Source organism: Psammomys obesus, unplaced genomic scaffold (genome assembly GCF_907164565.1).
Source record: "Psammomys obesus unplaced genomic scaffold, mPsaObe1.curated_primary_1811, whole genome shotgun sequence".
Lineage (NCBI taxonomy): Eukaryota > Metazoa > Chordata > Mammalia > Rodentia > Muridae > Psammomys > Psammomys obesus.
The window spans coordinates 2,721,375-2,737,431 of record NW_026590809.1 but is presented as its reverse complement, the minus strand read 5'-3'; positions in this window follow the sequence as shown (position 1 = coordinate 2,737,431).

Sequence of the window (16,057 nt, the reverse complement as noted above, 5' to 3'; positions counted from 1 at the left end):
AATGCCAGAACGGCCAAAAATGCCAGAACGGCCAGAAAATGCCAGAATAGCTGATTAGCTCACAAGGACAATTCTTTGAATATTTTTTGAAGTTTCATTACTTTCTTTGTACAACATAGACTTCTGTAACTTCTCTCTGTGCAGACTCTCCTCACAGCAGGTGGCAGCTGAATTTCCACAGTGCCCTAGGATTGTACAGGAATTAATCATGTAGTTGACTGTTGCTATGTTGACCATGATTGGCACAGATGTTTCGAGTAATGACGGTGAATGGGGAGATGAACCATGAATGTATTTTGGGTAAAGTAGCATCAAATTCACATTTTTCCCAATGTGATGTTCTTATTGATTATTTTGATGTTTCACATAATCCCCTGATCACATTTACTTCCCAGTCTTCCCATGTCTACCTACTTCTCTTGTGAACCTCTGCAAAGAAAAGAGGAAGAAAAGAAAAAAATACCAACTCCATTTTGTGTTTAGTTCCTCTGCATTAGATTTCCATATCATCCCTCAAATACCCCTCAATTCTGGCCGTTCTCTCCCTGCATTCCACCTCAACCATATCCCTGCTCCCTCTCCCTGCCTGATTTTCCTGTTTCCATCCCCTCTTGCCCCCAGTCTATTCATAAAATCTATTACCCTCTCCTAAAAAGCTCTCTCTCTCCCTCTCTCTCTCTCTCTCTCTCTCAGTGTGTGTGTGTATGTGTGTGTGTGTGTGTGTGTGTGTGTGTGTGTGTGTGTGTGTATCAGGAACCAGAGAAAGGGGAATGAGTGGTGATGGAGCCCACACAGAATCCCAGGAATTAGACTCTGGAGACCAGACTCAAAGGTGCAGATCTAACCTTATTGTCCAGGGTACAAGCCTTTATATGACTGAAGGACCAATCAGACCATCCCATGCTAGCCTCAAGCACCAAGAACAATCAATGCACCATAATTTCTGTATCCATTCCTCCACTGAGAGACATCTGGGCTGTTTCCAGGTTCTGACTATTACAAATAAAGCTTCTACGATCATGGTTGAGCAAATGTCTGTGTTGTATACTTGAGCATCTTTTGGATATATGCCTAGGAGTGCTATAGCTGGATCTTGAGGAAGCGCTATTCCTAGTTGTCTGAGGAAGCACCAGATTGATTTCCAAAGTGGTTGTACAAGTTTACATTCCCACCAGCAATGGAGTAGGGTTCCTCTTTCTCCATATCCTCTCCAGCATGAGTTGTCAATTGAATTTTTAATCTTAGCCATTCTGATGGGTGTAAGGTGAAATCTCAGGTTTGTTTTGATTTGCATTTCCCTGATAGCTAAGGATGTTGAGCATTTCTTTAAGTGTTTCTCTGCCTTTTTATGTTCCTCTACGGAGAATTCTCTGTTTAGCTCTGTACCATTTTTGAATTGGATTACTTAATTTGTTGCTGTTTAACTTTTTAAGTTCTTTATATATAGTAGATATTAGCCCTCTGTCAGATATAGGGTTGGTGAAGATCTTTTCCCAGTCTGTAGGCTGTTGTTTTGTTCTGATGACAGTGTGTTTTGCTTTACAGAAGCTTTTCAGTTTCATGAGGTCCCATTTATTAATTGTTGCTCTTAGAGCCTGTGCTGTTGGTGTTCTGTTCAGGAAGTTGTCTCCTGTGCCAATGAATTCAAGGCTCTTCCCCACTTTTTCTTCTAGCAAGTTTAGTGTGTCCATTTTTATATTGAGGTCTTTGATCCACTTGGACTTCAGTTTTGTGCAGGGTGATAAATATACATCTATTTGCATTTTTCCACATGTAGACATCCAATAGTGGACCAGCACCATTTGTTGAAGATGCTGTCTTTTTTTCCATTGTATGGTTTTGGCTTCCTTGTCAAAAACCAGCTATCTATAAGTGTGTGGGTTTATTTCTGGGTCTTCTATTTGATTTCATTGATCCACCAGCTGGTTTCTATGCCAGTACCATGCAGTTTTTAGTATTATTGCTCTGTAGTACAGCTTGAGATCAGGGATGGAGATACCTCCAGAAGATTTTTTATTGTAGAGGATTGTTTTAGCAATTCTGTGTTTCTTGTTATTCCATATGAAGTTGAGACTTTTTCTTTCTAGGTCTGTTAAGAATTGTTTTGGTAATTTGATGGGAATTGCATTGAATCTGTGATTGCTTTTGGTAAGATGGCTGTTTTCACTATGTTAATCCTGCCAAGCCATGAGCATGGGAGATCTTTCCATCTTCTGAGATCTTCTTCTCTTTCTTTCTTCAGAGACTGAAAGTTTTTTCATACAAGTCTTTGACTTGCTTGGTTAGAGTTACACCAAGGTACTTTATTTCCTTTGTGGCTATTGTGAAGGGTGTTGTTTCTCTAATTTCTTTCTCAGCCCATTTGTTTTTTGTATACAGGTGGGCTACTGATTTTCTTGAGTTGATTTTGTATCCAGCCACTTGGCTGAAGGTGTTTATCAGCAGTAGGAGTTCCCTGGTAGAATTTTTGGGGTCACTCATGTATACTATCATATCATCTGCAAATAATGATAGCTTGCCTTCTTTCTTTCCAAATTGCATCCCCTTGATCTCCTTTAGTTGTTTTATCGCGCTACCTAGGACTTCAAGTACAATGTTAAAGAGGTATGGATAGAGTGGGCAGCCTTGCCTTGTCCCTGATTTCAGTGGGATTGATTTAAATTTCTCTCCAGTTAGTTTGATGTTGGCTAGCTTGCTGTCTATTGCCTTTACTAAGTTTAAGTAAGTGCCTTGTATCCCTCATCTCTCCAGGACTTTAAACAAAAATGAATGTTGGATTTTATCAAATGCTTTTTCAGCATCTAAGGAGATGATCATGTGGTCTTTTTCTTTCAGTCTGTTTATGTGGTGGATTACATTGATGGATTTCCGTATATTGAACCACCCTTGCAACCTGGGCTAAAGCCTACTTGGTCATAGTGGATGATATCTTTGATGTGTTCTTGTATTCGGTTTGGGAGTATTTTATTGAGTATTTTTGCATCAATGTTCATAAGGGAGATTGGCCTGAAATTATCTTTCTTTGTTGGGTCTTTGTGAGGTTTAAGTATCAATGTGTCTGTGGCTTCATAGAATGAGTTTTGTAATGTTCGTTCTGTTTCTAGTTTGTGGAATGGTTTTAAGAATATTGGTGTTAGCTTCTCTTTGAAAGTCTGGTAGATTCTGTGCTGAGACCATTTGGCCCTGGAATTTTTTTGGATGGGACACTTTTAGTGACAGCTTCTATTTCCTTAGGGGATATAGGACTATTTAATTGATTGACCTTTTCTTGATTCAGCTTTTAGCCGGATCTTAAGTTAAATCAATTCACAACTTTCTGAGGAACCAACATATTGCTTTCCATAGTGGCTGTACAAGTTTTTACTCCCACCAACTGTGGAGGAGTGTTTCCTTTGTTTTATATCCTTGCCAGCATAAGATGTCACTTGTGTAATTGGTCTTCACCATTTTGATATGTGTAAGATGGAATCTCATAGTCATTTTGATTTGCATTTCTCTGATGACTAAGGATGTTGAGCATTTCTTTAAGTGTTTTCAGACATTTGAGTTTTCTCTATTGAGAATTTTCTGTTTAGATCTGTACCTGATTTTTAAATTGGATTATTTGGGTTTTTTTTTTTATATCTAGTTTCTTGAGTTCTTTATATATTTTGGATACTAGTCCGTATCAGATGTGAACTAAAATATTTTGTCTTTCTATAAGCTGCCTCTTTGATTGAATGAATGATGGTGTCCTTTGCCTTGTAGAAGGTTTTCAGTTTCATGAGGTCCCATTTATTAATTGTTGTTGTTAGTGCCTGAGCTGTTGGTGTTCTGTTCAGGAGGTTGTACCAATGAGTTCAAGGCTGATCCCTACTTTCTCTTCTGTCAGGTTCAGTGTACCTTATTTTATGTTGAGGTCTTTGATTCATTTAGACTTGAGTTTGTGCAAGGTGAAAAGTATGGATCTATGTGTATTCTTCTACATGCAGACATCCAGTTAGACCAGCACCATTTGTTGAAGATTCTTTTTTCCCCCTACCAATATGTGTTTCCAGATTCTTTTTCAAAAATCAATCATTCATAGGTGTGCATAGGTGTGTGAATTCACGTCTGGGTCTTCAGTTCAATTCCATTGGTCAATTGTCTATTTTTATGCTAGTACTATGTGGGTTTTATTACCATAGCTCTGTAATACAACTTGAAGTTTGAAATGGTGAGTTCTCCAGACGTTCTTTTACTGTTCAGGTTTGTTTTTAGATATCCTGGGCTCTTTGCTTTTCCATATAAAGTTAAGAATTGTCCTTTCAAGGTCTGTAAAATTTTGATGGGAATTCCTTTGACTCTGTAAATTAATTTTGGTAGAATGACTATTTTTACTATGTTAATCTTACTAATCCATGAATATGTGAGATGCTTCCATCTTCTGATACTGTCTTCATTTTCTTTCTTCAAAGACTTGAAGGTTTTTAAATAATATTTTTATTGATTACTTGGGAATTTCACATCACAAATCCTATCACACTCTTAGGCCTGCCTTGCTCCACCCTTGTATTAATAATAATAATAATAATAATAATAATAATAATAATAATAATGGCAGGTAATGGACTGCTTGGCTGGGAAGTAAGCCAGTATTCTCGGATTAGAATGGCTGAGTATCTGCCCAGATATAGCACCCCAAGCTTTTAATAAATATATAGGACTCTGTGTCATTCAGAGCGAGGGCGGGCATAGAAAGCCTTGTATTTACAGAAAACTGAGCCCTAAACCCTCACAATGCCAGAAGCCATCACTTCTGAGAACTATACTTCAACTCCTTATCGTAATTTTTAAGAGTTCTCTTTGATGACTTTAAGTCTAGAAGTCTAGGCTGTTTTTTTTTTTTTTTTTTTTGCTTGGGGATGGAGTTGTCACAGACGTCTTCTATGTCCTTCTTTCTCAACTGTGAGTCTGCAGTCATCAATACCACTACAAAAGGGTATTCCTTGTCTTTTACAGTCAGCAAGAGCATGGACCACAGATATTGCCATGATCTCTGGTGTTCGCACATGCCATGGACCTCAGCATGGTCTCCAGTGGCAGTATAGACCACGGACATCAACATGGCTGTCTGCGAAAGGACCTGAGTTGGGATCACATAAAAAGTAGGTGTGGAAGCCTGCATGTCTGTAACCCCACCTGGGGACCCAGGTGGCTGAGGTAAGCATATTCCTGGAGCTCATTTGTCAGCCAGCCTGGCTAAATAGATGAGCTCCAGGTGCAGCGGGAGACCCTGTCCCCAAAAGCACAGTGTGGAGAAATTGAGGAAAATTTCTAATGTTAACTTACGGCTTCTACATATAGAGGTACATACAGCATGCTTACACACACAGACATATACACACATCATCCACCATCATCATCATCCTGTCTGCTTATCTTTGTGCCTAATCTTTTTTTTTTTCTTTTCTCCAAGGTAGTAAGTGTTCTGCTCTTTGCTTTTAGTGGTAGATTCTGAGTGTGAGCATATAAATTCCCAGCATGATTACAAAGCCTTACCTCCTTAACCTCTGTCTCCTTTGCCTTTTTTTTAATCTTATTTATCTTACTTATATTTCTACATAAGACAACACACTGTGCTCCAGCGGGTGGACAGAGTACCTGTGGTAAAGGCTGAGGCCAATTCATTGAGCTCATTTTCCCTCTCTCAGGCCCAGAACCAGGCTCCCGCTGTAATTAGATTAGTGATGAGAACAAGCTCTAGCGAAGGGCTCCTCAGTCTGTCTGACAGGGATGCAGATGGTCACGCCTCAGAGGCTGAATGCCTTGGGCTGTTCTGCTTATCTCATCGTCAGAGTGGTTACCTGTGTGAGAGCGGGGCTTCAGTCCCGTGGGTCGGCGGTCCACCGGCTCCATTAGGGCAGGGCAGCCCAGCTGGCGTGGTGTCAGCAGTAGTGCTGCCGAGCCTGCCTGCACCCAGCCTCCATGGACAGCAAGGGAAACACCCAGTGATGTGCTCATCTCAACCCTTGGTGAGGCTTGCTTTCTTGGTATGTAGCTCCAGGGTCAGCAGAAACAGAAGCTCTAACAATATCTTCCTAGACTCTGGGATATGTTACAGTTTATGAGGTAACTATTGCTTTAGGAAACTTGACCCTGTAGGCTTATCATTTCTCCATTGGTTCAACTTTGTAAGAGTTTGGCATTGTGTGGAATGTAGTATTCTCCCTGAAGAGGAAAAGAGATCTTATTCGCAGCCTTTTGTCCTGGCAACAGAAACAAAAGCCCTATGAGAACAGCTTCCATTTACATTCCATTGTTCATGTGCCTTTATACCAGATTTTTCTCACTCTTTTAGTCCATAGGGTCCTCAGTTTATTTTCTGCTTGCAAAGATTCAATGTCTCTTTCCCCCTCCCTGCCCCCTTCTCTTCTTCAAGCTCTACCTGAGTTCCACTTTCATCTGGTATATGGTATAAAAGTTGGAACCTGATCCAGCTCATCTCTGACTGCCTCTCTCACTGGGCTTCGTCTGGACTTGTAAAAAGAATGTGCCTACTCACTGCCCGAGAAATAAATCCCAAATGTGAAGAGAACTCCAGTGTGGTTGGTTGGCTGCCACTAACCAGCTTCATCCTCTTTTCCTGGCCCCTTCCCCACCTGCCCATCTTCGTTTTATAGGAATAAATATGAAACAAGTTTAACTGTCCAAAGCAGGAGGCATATCTGAAACCAGGAGGACAGGCTGGCTCTCTACCCACTGGGTGACAGAATTAAAACAGACCAGAGAGTGATGCGTCACCCCAAGTGTTTGCTTAACGATAGGGAAGCCGGACCCTGCCCCTCCGCACTGCCAAATGTTACATGGAGCATCGTAAAATCAAATTCTCACATCTCCTTGTCCTCCCATTAGCTCACATTAAACTCTGGCAGCCAGGACAGCCCGCCTTGGTGGTTTTCTGATTTGTGGTTTGCACTTGGCTCTCCCCATAGGCTTTAAAAATGATTTTATTTTGCGAACAGCCAGTGATAGACTGTAGAGCAGACTTGCCAGGGCCAACATTTTCAGTCATAACCCTGCACATTACTGAGTGGTTCTTGAAGGGCTGTGGAGAATGAGAACAAAGGGGATCTTCTAGGTAGGGGTTGCTTTTCTTTCGTGCTGGTCACCTCCCGTATGGAGGAGAGCCTGCACATTTTAGGCTTTGAGAGGCTCTTCCTGGGAACATACTGCTCTTTGCCTTTAAGGTGAAAATGGAGAACTGGAGTGGATTTGGGTTTTCTTTTCCCTGGCTTGTTGAATGTGTAAAAGGGCCTTGCCTTTTTCTTGCTTCTGGGTGGTTTTTCTGATCATCCTTGTCTAATCTTCTGGGGTACACACGGGGGAGACTGGTGAACAATGCCAGGTGGGGACCTCCCTGATGATCATGGTGGTTTTCCCCCAAAAATACTTGTGCTTCTTATAGATGAAAAAGGTGATCTTTAGAATCACAGCAACAAAAATAAAACTATGATGCATATTGCAAAAGAGAGTTTGAAGAAATATAATAGGCACCTATAACACAATAGCTTGATTACACTGTGAACATTTACCCAGAACAGGGATCAACTTACATATAAACATGAATCAGTACAGTCAAGTCCCACGTGGTGGTGTGGGTATGTTCTGAGATTCAGGGTTTGCCACTGTGTGCATCCCAGAGTCTACCTGTGTAAACCCACATGGTACAAGTTAATCACCCGATGTAGCTGTCAAACACGGCATACATAGTATGCACCGCATGTCTCTGCATACTGTTTCGGAGTAGGCCTGAAAAATGCATCAGCAGAAAGGGTCACTCCAAGACAGCAACAAAAAATAAGACAGGAGTGACAAGAAGCAGCAATGGGCATTTGCCATCATTAACACATACTATGTCCAAGTTATCCTTTTGCGTGACAGGCAGCACAGTAGGCGTGTTTGTACCAGCCTTACAACACAATGTATTAGGCTATAACCATTTTATTAAAATACTTTTCCAGAAGGTTTTGTTGGACTAAGTGATTGAATAACAAAAACCTGGCATCTATTGACAATTCTCTGGACAGTTGGTAGAGGTTTGGTGTCTCATTTTGGTGCCTAAGAGAACCTACATTTTCCTATATTTTTACTGGGAATTGTCATTGTATCATCTAAAATCTGAACTTAATTTTAATTCTTTTTTTTTTTTCTTTTGAGACAAGGTCTCACTGTGTAGATTTGGTTGTCTTGGCACTCATTATGTAGGCAAGGCTGTCCTCAAACTTATGGAGATCTACCTGCCTCTCCCTCCCAAGTGCTGGGATTAAAGTTGTGCACCACTTCATCTGGCCTTAATTATCAAAGAAATACATTGAGAGCATTTATTGAAAAATTTGCCCAGATGCTGCGGGAGCCGGGAGCCGCGGGTTATCGTGCAGACATGGCCAAGTCCAAGAACCACACCACACACAACCAGTCCCACAAATGGCACAGAAATGGCCTGAAGAAACCCGGGCCACAAAGATACAAATCTCTTATGGAAGGGGGTGGACCCCAAGTTCCTGAGGAACATGAGCTTTGCCAAGAAGTACAACAAGAAAGGCCTGAAGAAGATGCAGGCAAACAGTGCAAAGGCAGTGAGTGCGCGAGCAGGGGCCATCAAGGCCCAAGAAAATTGGAAGCTACATAGCCAAGGGTCGCAGGCTCTGCCAACCAAAGCCCAAGGTTCAAAGTCAGGCAGAGGCCGCAGCCCCAGCTATGGCCCAGGCTTTGCTCCAGCTCAGGCTCCCAAAGGTGGGCAGGATGCTGTGAAGGCCCCACAGGAAAGGCTTCTGCCAACGTGAAAACAGACAGACTGGTGGACACACCCATTCACACGCCATTTATAGACGACCAGTGTCCTGTGCTGCTTTTACAAAGAAACCTGAGGCAAGATCTGCTGACCATTCTTTTAAAATCACACTGAAGTGTGCGACTGTGCTCGCATGTCACACCTGACAGGTGATGTTAAGGACAGGTTCAGCAGTCAGTTCCCTTCTTCCTCAGGGATTCAGTTCGGCTCATCGGCGTGGTGGCGCGAGCTTTCACCAACGGAGACATCTTGCCAACACTTGAACATCTTTTAAAGATGTGCACTAGTTTAGTGGCATTTATATCCCAAACCATGAGATAAATTTTAGTTCATAGACACTTTCTTTTGACTTCCCATCCTTCAAATTTGATTACCTTATCCTCTCAAACAGGTTATACCTAATTCTGTTTAATCACTATATATATATATATATATATAAGATATTACAATTGATATATATTATATAAGATATCACACATCATAGTATATATTAAACATTATTATATATTATGGGACATAAATATTAATGTATGGTTTATATTGATATATTGTAATGCATAATATAGTATATTATAGATAGATTAAATCAGAATTATATATATAAACATATTATCTATCAATAGAATTTGTAGCCAATTTGTGTAGTATACAACGACTTAATTCTTTTTCAGGGTTAATACTTAGCTCATTTTCTTGCCTGACTTTTTTATGTCCCTATTTCTGGTTCCTCTGAAACTGCCTGAGGCCCGTCCTTCTTCATTCATTCTCTCCCTGTCCGTCAGTCCCCTTTTTCCTTCTTGGAGTTATCTCTTAGTCCTTATCTCTATTCTATATTTATTCCATGCCTGCTCTTTTCTTTCTGCAGCCTATCTGATTTTTCTTCTCTGTGATCAGTCTCTCTCCTGTTTGCTCTTCTGCTTCCTGGATCTTGCATCTTTCTATTGCATTTTCTGTTGCATTTATATTTTGAGGCAGAATCTATCTGTGTAGCTTAAGCTGTACTTGAACTTGTGATCTTCCTGCACTCATCTCCTGTGCTGGGGTTTCCAGTGGGCTCCACGCCGACCGTGTCACTCTTGGTTTGTGTGGATAGTTTGTACGGAAAGGACCCAGGAGTGGTGAAATCTTTAACTGAATGCGAACCATCCTTGTGATTCCTTGGAAGCCTCATTTAGGTTTCTGCTCTTGACTTCTGTCAAATGGCACCAAAAAAAAAAAAAAAAAAAAAAATTGTCAAGAATGATCTTACAGTTTTAGCCAGTACCTTTTCACAAGCACTGATACAACGATATGGTTTTCTCACTTAAGCTATCAGTGTGGTGATTTACACCAACATAAGGACTCTGCCTTCTCTAGCTTTTCTGTGAACAGACTTCTGCTTTATGCTAAAATGTTCTTACTGAACTACTGGATTAAATTTCCCATACTTTCCTGGAAGAAATTTGTGCCTCTCTCTGACTTTGGGGTTTGTTGGTGTGTGTATATTTCTTTCCATTTTTATTTGGTTATGATTCCAAGTGATAGTTGTAGAACAAGCTGAAACTTGTCACCCTTTTCTGTGGCCGGCACCAGTGTAAACACTACAGGAGTTCTCCGTGCTTTGCTGCTGTAACTCAGCACACCCATAGGATTGCTTAGGCATCACGTCCTCTTCAGGGTTTTGATTTCCTTCTGCCATTTTTTAATGATTATTTGGTCTTCTCAGAGACTCAGCTCCTTTTTTTAGTCAATTTTGCTACTCAACTTTTACTACTAAATCATATAGTTCAATTAATTTTCAAATTTGTTTGGTATAAACTTGTATCTGATCTCAAGGCCGTGACCCTTCTGCCCCACCTCCTAAGTGCTGAAATGACAAGCATTAGCTGCAGTATTCATTAGTTTCTGTTTTAAATGTTGTTTTTTAAATGTAGTTTTATTTCCTGATTTATTCAGTGCTACTTAATGAAATTTTAGATTATTAACTTGATTTCTTCTATAAAATATCTGAATCTATGTATAATGATGCATTTCAGGAGGTTTAAAAGATTTTAAATCAATAAGTGATTGGTTGATTATGTGTATTTTGGCGTGTCTGTGTGTAGGTTCACACACGTGGGTGCAGTGCTCGTGCAAAGCGGAGTCTTGAGTTACATGCCACCCAACATGCCTCCAGGACCCACAGAGGCCCTCTGCCAGGGTGCCACACAGCCTTTCCTAATCATTTGGATGCTATTATTGGCACAAGTGGATGCTATTTCCCATTTTAGTATGCATTTGTCATGAATCTCTTATGATTTTGTTCATATTCATCATTACATGTGTCTTCTGCGCTAAGTAAACATGTAGCTCTTTTAATTTCCTCATGTAAGAAGAGATTGTGCTTTGTATGCATACGGGAAAACAAAAATTGACAAGTAATTTGTATACTAAATTATTAGCAATGTCTCTGTGTGAAAATAATTATTTTAAAGTATTTTTAATTTTTATATGAATATATATTATATTAAAACTGCTGATCTCTATTCTTCAGTGCCCAATTTCTCAATAAAATTTTAATGGGGAGAATAAGAAGAAATTTTTTTTTTCTCATTTTCACTATGGGTTCTTTTCTTAGTGGTTGTTCTGTGGATTGTTATATATGATAAATTTTAATATAGTATGTAGTCACACTGAATTTTTCAAATAAAATATATTTTATATAGTTAAAAATATTTCTATATTTCCTTCAGCTGTGACATTGGTTAAGGTTTTTTTTTTTTTTTTGGTCTGGATTACACTTGTCAAAGTCTGTTTGTTTAATTAGTTTTTATAAGAAGCATTAATGAAAAGACAGATTGTTTTAAACCATCTCACATAGGTTTTCTATATTTTACTTTAATAGCACCTCTTATTTAGGCTTATTTGATTATTCTCTACAGCCTCTTGAGTTGGTACTTAGTTTATGTACTTATTTTAGACTCCCTTTAAATACAGATTTTGTTCTATATTTGTCACCATTAAATTCTTTAATCATAGTTTATATCTGTATCAGTAGAAATATTTTTCTTGTCTTTCTAACTATCTGTAGTATGTGTACCTGTGTTACTGCCATGCATGAATGTTTCTTAAATCGTTATGTAGCTGCCACCCAACTCTTATTTTTGCAGTCTGAGCTCTGTTCTCGTCACACTGTGACTGATGATAAGCTTGTATTCATGGCTTGTATCCCACTGCTTTATGCTTCTCTCCTTTGCATTCCTGTTTCCCTCTGCCATCCCGTCCATCCAAATGTGAGGAAGAAAGTATTGTTGATGGACTGTCTACCAATTCCAATCAATGGTCATATAGCCTGCGAGCAGCTCTCATCCCACTGACTCTTAGTTTGTGTTCTTCATGCTTGATGTTCTGAAATTTTTGCAAGGAGGAACTCAGGTATTACCGTCTCCATTGATACTAAAACTTTTAACCTATGAATCCAATTCTTTGAGAAAAAAATTTAAAAAAATAACTAAATCATTCCCATTTCACTCTTTTGAGAATATATTCTATCCATTGCTAGAATTCCTACCTATGTCTTTCCCGTATCTGGTTTTCTATTCACATTTATTTGTACTATAGAGCTTATCTCTAGGATAATAACTCATCTCCACTCACTAGAAAAATTACTTGGTATTTATAGATACCTATTCTCCTATTCTGTCTGTAGACTAACATAAGTAGACATTTGTATTTTAAATTTCTAATTATTTATAAACCATTTCATATTCTTTTTCATGCCATACCTGTTCTCAGTCATAGATGCAACACCCAGAAAATTTTTCTTATATGTGTAAATATTTTTCTGTTCTCTTATTTGTGAAAATATTTTTCAGTCCATCAACAGTATTTTCTTCCTCAATAAGAGTAAATTCAACTTGCTTTGTGATGTTGCTTTCATCTTTGCTGTGATAAATATTATATTTCTTTGTCTATCACAGAAATCTTGGTATACCTAGAGAAACCCACAGAACAGAGCTTGTAATTGTGTAAGATTATTGGCAATGGTTATCTTTCAGTGAATGTTCATTGACTAATTCTTCTGGTTCCTGCCGTTTGAGGAGTCTACCAACCGTTTTTTCTCCAAGGCCTCAAAACCAGTTCTCCAATCTCTTGCCCCAACTTTATTATTTGTACATTTGTTTTCTGAGACAGGGTTTCTCTGTGTAGCCATGGCTCTCCTGGAACTAGCTCTGTACTCAGAGATCCACCTGCCCCTGCCTCATAAATGCTGGAATTAAAAGTGTGCTCCATCACTGCCAAGTTCCAATCTCACTTATTTCTAGCCATTACTGTTTTATCCCTTACTGTTCTTGCCTGTAAACTGCTGCTCACCCCTCTCCAGCTCTCCCCTCAGGTTTCTCTATGTAGCCTTGGCTGTCCTGGAACTCGCTCCATAGGCAAGTCTAGCCTCGAACTTACAGAGATCCGCCTGCTTCTGCCTGCAAAGTGCTGGAATTAAAGGCATGCACCATCCCACCCCCCTACGGGACATCTTTGTTTTAATCTGTGGTTAATAGGCTCTCCTTCTGAGGTCTGGTGCTTTATAAAGTTTGGGGAGAAGCTGTGGTAAAGAGGACATGTATTTGTTATTTCTTTTTTTATTAAAAAAGATTGTTTATTCTGAAGTTTTTACGCTTTTCTTAGGAGGCTTGACACGTGTCCTCTGCATCAAAAACAACTTCTTGAAAAGTTATTAAATATACTGAGTCATCAGGGCAGAGGCTTTAACCTGCTGTAGAGCCCTAACCTCTGAGAAAACACAGCCATTGTCTTCCTCAGACAGTCCAGTGGAACAGAGATATGTGGCATCAGACACACTGTCTTTCCACAACTGTAGGGGTCCAAGGAAGGGTCGCTTATCACTGGTGTAGTAAGAGCTGTGTAATTTTGGTTTCTTTGAGAAATCAGGAATGTTACGGGAATATGTGTTTGTTTTAATCCCAGGTGTGAGAATAAGAGGCTGCTTCACAGCAGGGTGATATGATTTACCTCATGCTCTAGCAGGGACGTGGTTGTGCCAGCTGCTGATAGCTTCTGTAAGTGTGTGTGACATTTGGAATTCTGGGAACTTTTCAGAAGATGTGTAAGTGGTAGGGCCCTGACAGGTTGGATTTCTGCTGTTGACTGGTTGGTGTTGAATGCTGTTGGTTGCTTTTGTCAAGTAGTTGTGCACAAAGAAACTAGAAGAAGAAATTAGATGGTCTGACATGGAGGTCAAACTTGCCCCAAGGATCTAGATGTCCCTATGCATCAGGAAGTAGTCTAACAATAACTTCACCCCCTTTGCCCTCTGTCCTTTCTCTTCTACCTAGTGTTTAGGGGGCTGGAAAAAGGGTGGAGAAGGGTGGAAGAGAACAAGGAACCCACGACGTAGCAAACACTGGCTACAAATGATGCCCAGACATGCAGCTAGGCAGAAAAGAAAATCTGATTTCAAATGCTGTAGAGGAAATGGCAAGGGAAGAAGAAATGGATATTCTTTTACAAGATGCCAGCAAAAAAAAAAAAAAAAAAAAAAAAATTATTGTGGATGCTTCTGCTGGGTTATCCCCTGCTTTGCTCCTGGAGGGGTTTTCTGTTTCTTCTTTTTCCTCTTCCTGTATTCTGTCTCAAAAAAAAAAAAAAACAGAATAAAAAAAAAGAGGTTGGAAGAATGGTTGAGCAGTAGGAAAAAATTGCAGGTGGAAATGGAGGAACTTGAGAAACAAACAAGCAAAAAGGCTGAAATGGGAAAACAAAAGGTTTATTCTGCTCTCTCTTTTCTGAAAGGGTTGCAGAGTTGGCTGTTCAACTAGAAAAATTGCTGGTGAAGGTGAAAACACTTGGGAACTCAGAACCTCCAGAAAAGGGAGAAATAAAAGGTTGAGACCCTGTGACTGAGCAAGAGAGCAGGAGTTTTCCCCAGGAGAAGAGAGGGGAAAAAAACTGTCTGGAAGGTAGATTGTGGTCCTTCCTGGCACCACTCACTTTTGGTTTCCAGTCCCCTGCCTTTGCCTGGGCAGGGAGAGGAGCTAGGTGGGAAGCTTGGGGGGTAAGGAGAAGAAGGATAGGAGGAGAAGGATAAAAGGAGGAGGAGGAGGAGAAAGAGGAGGAGGAGGAGGAGGAGGTGGCTGCACAGAGTAAAAGGGTCAGAGAAATGAAACAGCCTGTTTTGAGAGAAAGGGTTAATCTGTAATGAATTGTGCTACCACCACCACCAGAGACAAAGGAGGGTTAGCCCATGGGTTACAAGATCATTGCCATCAGCTTTTTCTGTAGTCATATAGCATATGTCTGCAAATGAGGTGAAACAAGGTTATGACAGGATAGGATGGCTTCCTATTGAAAAGATAGATCTAAGGTATTTTAAAGATGTTATAATTTCTTATGGGATGCATTCACCTTATGTGAAAGAAATTCTAAATAACTAGGTTGCTCAAAATAGAATAATTTTCCAAGACTAAAAGGGATTGGTGACTGCTCTATTAGAAGCTGCTCTATTAGAAGTTGCTTGCAATGGTTAATGTGGTGGAGAAAAGAAGCCAAGAATGTTGAACTGTGAGACAGAGCAAGGGGACTGAACATTGCCAAAGATCAGCTAGTAGGTAAAGGGCAGTATTCTGGCATACAAAACCAGATTCAGTTTGGTGATGCTACCATAGAATAACTTTTGGCTAGTGGCTTTAAGAACTTGGGAGAATGTTGAGGAGCTTGGGAGAATGTTGAGGAGCCTGGGAAAATGTTCACCTTATCTACTAAGATTATACAAGGCTCAGGAGGAGCCTTCACTGATTTTTTCCCCCAGAGATTCTTCTCAGTGGTGAACAAAGCTTTATCAAACTATGACTTGAGGCAGGTAAAAGACCCTTGCAGTTGAGATTTCAAATACCAAATGTAAAAGTGTTATTAAACCATTAAAGTCTTGGGCAGCACCAATGGATGTGTGCATAAGGAACATGGCCAATATTTGGGTCTCATGAATGCCATGCTAATATCACAGGACAAACTACTGCTAAGTGTCTCCCATATCAAAATGTCTGGTGCTTTAGTTACAGGAAATTTGATTGACTGTGACCAAGCCACTAAAGGTCTCAGATTTCAAAATGCCGACCATATGTAGAACCTTAACCTCAAAAACAACAACAAAATTCAAACTCCTGAAAATGTGATAATTATGTATTCAGATGCCTGCAAAGGGGACAAGAGATGTGGGATGGTATGTCGCGCGCGGCCTTTGCCGATAAGGACGACGCAACAACCGAGGAT